Below are 4,886 nucleotides of genomic sequence, written 5' to 3'. Positions count from 1 at the left end.
CATACAGTTGTAAGTTCATTTCTGGGTTTTCTATTCTGTTCCACTGATCTATTTGTCTATTTTCCTGCCAGTATCATACTGTTTTGATCATTACAGCTTTTTTTATTAAAAGATTTTATTTAATTATTTGAGAGAGACTGAGAGAGAAATAGAGCATGAGTGGGGGTAGGAGCAGAGGGAGAAGCAGACTCCCCACTAAGCAGGAAATCCAACACAGAGGTCAATCTCAGGACCCTGGGATCATGACCTGAGCCAAAGGCAGATGCTTAACTAACCGAGCCACCCAGGTGCCCCATCACTACAGCTTTGTAATACAACTTGAAGTCCAGTACCTGTCTTTCTCTGATTGACTTTCTCTGATGTCCCCAGCTTTGCTCTTCTTTTCCAAGGTTCCTTTGCTATTTACAGTTTTTTGAGGTTCCATACACATTGTAGGAATATTTGTTCTAGTTCTGGGAAAAATGCTAGTGGTATTTTGATAGAGATTGCATTAAACGTGTAGATTGCTTTGGGTAGTATAGACATTTTAACAAGATTTGTTCTTCCAATCCATGAGCATGGGATGTCTTTCCATTTCTTTGTGTCATCTTCAATTTCTTTCATCAGTGTTTTATATATAAGTTTTCAGAGTCTTCCACTTTTTTGATTAGGTTTACTCCTAGGTATCTTATTGTTTTTGGTACAACTATAAATAGGGTTGTTTTCTCAGTTTCTCTTTCTGCTGTGTCATTATTGGTATAGAAATGCAACAGATTTCTGTATATTGATTTTGTATCCTGTGATTTTACTGAATTTGTATATCAGTTCTAGCACTTTTTTGGTGGAGTCTTTCTGGTTTTCTATATATAGTATCATGCCATCTCCAAATAGTGAAAGTTTTACATCTTCCTTGCCAATCTGGTTTCCTTTTATTTTTTTGTCTTATTTCTATAGCTAAGAATTCTAGTACTATGCAGAATAAAAGTGGTGAGAATGGACATTCTTCTTCATTCCTGACCATAGAGGAAAAGCTCTCAGTTTTTCCCCATTAATGATATTAGCTGTGGGTTTTTCATATATGGCCTTTATTATGTTGAGGTATGTTCCCTCTAAACCTACTGTGTTGAGGGCTTTTATCATGAATTGATGTTGTATTTTGTCAAATGCTTTTTCTGCATCTATTGAAAGGATTATATGGTTCTTATCCTCTTATCTATCTTTCCATTGATCAATTCATTTTTTATCCTACAAGAAGCCATAACTTTATTAATGGCAGAAACAATACAAATTTCAAGCCAAGCTGCAATTATTCTTTTGAAACACCAAAAAAATGATCCTTGTTTTCAGATGGTTACATTGTTAATTCTATAATAACATTTACAATGTCATTCTTGCTGTTCTTCAGAACTCAGATGCTTTTGCTCTTGACACATTTGCTTGTGACGTGACCAGTTCTATGTCCTTAACCTCTACATGTGTTTCCTCAACCTCTTCCTCTTCACTCTCCCCCAGTACAGTTGGAGTCTGTGTGTTTTCTTGAATGTTTGAGACAGCTTCACCTTGAACCTTGAATTTCTCAGCAGCTGCTAGTTGTCCCAGCTGAGACAAATCCTTAATCTTTGTTTCCCCCAAAACTATGTAGGTATCTGAAGCTGCGCTCTTGTAGACATCTGGTTTTGTGATGACAAAGAGGATATTCTTAGATTTCCAGATAGTGACTCTAGTAACCCCTTTAGCCTGTCGTAGACCCATTTTGGACATAGCCTTCCATATCTTCTTTTCACTCTGGCTCTGTTTTGCTCTACTGACTGGTTCTTTATCAATTTCAGCTGCTGCTGCCAGCTGGGCTTATGTGGTTGCCAGTGTGGAATCTTGTTCCTCAAGCTCTGATCCATCAATGTTGGATTCTATTCCAGACCCGGTCTCAGTCTGGGGCTATGGTAACTCCTGCTTTTTAGCAGAGTTGGTTTCTGTGGGTTCAGCTGGCACTGTGTGCAGGGAACATGGAACCAAGATGGCAACAGAAAGGGAGCAAGTGAGAATGTAGCCCATGCTTATTGCAGAAGGATTATCCTTTCTTTTATTAATGTGATTATCACATTGATTGATTTGTGAATATTGAACCATCCTGAAACCCAATTATAAATCCCTCTTGGTTGCAGTGAATGATTTTTTTAATGGTTTGTTGGGTTTGGTTTGCTAGTATTTTGTTGAGGATTTTTACATCTATGTTCATCAGAGACATTGGCCTATAGTTCTCTTTTTTTATGGTTTCTTTATCTGGTGCTGGTATCAGGGTAATGCTGATCTCCTGGAATGAAATTGGAAGTTTTCCTTCCTCTTCTATTTTTTGGAATAGTTTGAGAAGAAAAGGTATTAACTCTTTTCTAAATGTTTGGTAAAATTTGTCTGTGAAGCCATCTGGCCCTGGACTTTTGTTTGTTGGGAGATGTTTTATTACTGATTCAATTCTTTGCTGGTTATTGGTCCGTCCAACTTTTCTATTTCTTCCTGTTTCAGTTTTGGTACTTTTTATGTTTCTAGGAATTTATCCATTTTTTCTAGGTTGTCCAATTTGTTGGCATATAGCTTTCCATAATATTCTCATAATTGTTTGTATTTCTCCTAATTTGTGCTTTTATATATTTGGGTCCTTTATCTTTTCTTTTTGATAAGCCTGGGTGGAGGTTTATCAATTTTATTAATTTTTTTCAAAATATCAACTACTGGTTTCATTGATCTGTTCTATTTTTAAAAAAATTTTTTTTAGTTTCAATATCATTTATTTCTGCTGTCATCTGTGTTATTTCCTTCCTTCTGCTGGCTTTAGGCTTTGTCTGTCATTCTTTTTCTAGCTCCTTTAGGTGTAAGGTTAGGTTGTTTATTTGAGATTCTTCCTGCTTCTTGAAGTAGGCCTGTATTGTTATATACTTCCCACTTAGGACCACTTTTGTTCCATCCCAAAGGTTTTGGACCATTGTGTTTTCATTTTCATTTGCTTCCATGTATTTTTTTTTTTCTTGTATTTCCTGGTTGACCATTCATCACTTAGTAGCATTTATTTAATCTCCATGTATTTGTGGTCTTTCCAGAGTTTTGGTTTTTTGGGTTTTTGTTTTTTGTTTGTTGTTGTTGTTGTTGTTTGTTGTTGTTGTTTTGGTGGTTGACTTCTAGTTCAGAGTGCTGTGGTCAGAAAAGGTGCATTGCATGACTTTGATCTTCTTGTATTTGTTGAGGCCTGTTTTGTGGCATAATATGTGATCTATCCTGGAGAATGTTCCATGTGCACTTGAAAAGAATGTATATTCTGTTATTTTAGGATGGCATGTTCTGAATATATCTGTTTAGTCCATCTGGTCCAGTGTGTCATTCAAAGCCACTCTTCTTGTTTCTTTTCTGTTTAGATGATCTGTCCATTGATGTGAATGTGGTGTTAGCATCCCCTACTATTATTGTATTATTATAGATTAGTTCCTTTACATTTGTGAGTGTTTTATGTATTTGGGTGCTCCCGTGTTGGGTGCATAAATATTTACAATTGTTATATCTTCTTCTTGGGTCGTCCCCTTTATTATTACATAGTGTCCTTCTTTGTCTCTTGGTACAGTCTTTGTTTTAAAGTCTGGTTTTTCTGAAATAAGCATTGTTACTCTGACTTTCTTATGACATCCATTTGCACAATATGTTTCTCCATTCCCTTGCGTTCAATCTGCAGATGTCTTTAGGTCTCAAATGTGTCTCTGGAGGCAGCATATAGATGAGTCTGGTTTTTTAACCATTCTGACACCCTGTTTTTTGATTGGAGCATTTAGCCCATTTACATTCACAGTAATTATTAATAGATATGTATTTATTGCCATTTTATTACTTGTTTTGTGGTTGTTTCTCGAGATTCTCTGATTCTTTTTTGTCTTACTCCCTTTCTTATTTTGCTGATTTTCTTTAGTGATATATTTGGATTTCTTTCTCTTTATCCTTTGCATGTTTATTAGTAGTTTTTGATATATGGTTACCATTAGGTTTGTATATAACTACTTCTGCAAATAGCAATTTATATTAAGTTGATGGTCATTTAAGTTTGAACTCATTCTTTTCTGCTCTCCTCCCCACAAACAGCCCCAAATTCTTAACCCATTCTAACATTAACTCTAAGTTCCAAATGTCATCTAATATCATCTAAATGAAGTGGGGGTGTGACTCAAGATATGATTCATCCTGAGGCAGAAATTTCTCTCCAGGTATGATCCTGTGAAAACAAACAAGTAATATACTTCCAAAATATAATGGTGGGCAAGCATAAGACAGATATTCTCACTCCAAAAGGCAGAAATAAGAAAAGAAAAGGGACCAGGGGTCTGAATCAAGTTCAAAACCTATCAGGGCAAATTCCATTAGATCATAAGGTTCAATAATTATCTGATCACATTTTCAAATGTTTTACTTAAAAATCTCCTCAGCTAAATGTTCATTCACAAATTCTCCCTTCCACATAACACTGGAACACGATTCAGCCAAATTCTTTTCCACTTTCCTCCAATGTCTAATAACATGTTCCTCATTTCCATCTGAGATCTCACCAGAAACATCCTTAATGTCTATATTTCTACCAACAACTTCTTAAATGCAATCTAGACTCTTGCTAACATGCACCCCAAAAGTTTTCCAGCTTCTGCCTATCACCTAGTTCCAAAACAACTTCTACAATTTGGAGTATTTGTTATAGCAGCACTCCATTTCTCAGTACCAAATTCTGGATTTCTCAGGGTTCTCTACAGATATAGAACCAGTAGGATATATATACGGAGAGAGAGTGAGAGAGAAAGTGAGATTTATTGGTTCACACAATTTTGGAGGCTTGGAAAATCCAAAATATGATAGGGTAGGCTGGCAGGTTGGAGACTCAGGAA

The 4,886-nt window shown here is 36.0% G+C and overlaps 1 pseudogene; it reads right to left on the bottom strand.

Annotated features, from left to right (window-relative positions):
• Positions 1–1,330: 1,330 nt before the first annotated feature.
• On the bottom strand, positions 1,331–2,031 carry LOC118542581 (nascent polypeptide-associated complex subunit alpha pseudogene; annotated as a pseudogene).
• Between the last annotated feature and the right edge of the window lie 2,855 nt (positions 2,032–4,886).

Source organism: Halichoerus grypus, chromosome 3 (genome assembly GCF_964656455.1).
Source record: "Halichoerus grypus chromosome 3, mHalGry1.hap1.1, whole genome shotgun sequence".
Taxonomy (NCBI): domain Eukaryota; kingdom Metazoa; phylum Chordata; class Mammalia; order Carnivora; family Phocidae; genus Halichoerus; species Halichoerus grypus.
The sequence above is the reverse complement of the archived record's forward strand: the minus strand, read 5'-3'. Positions and strand labels throughout refer to the sequence as shown.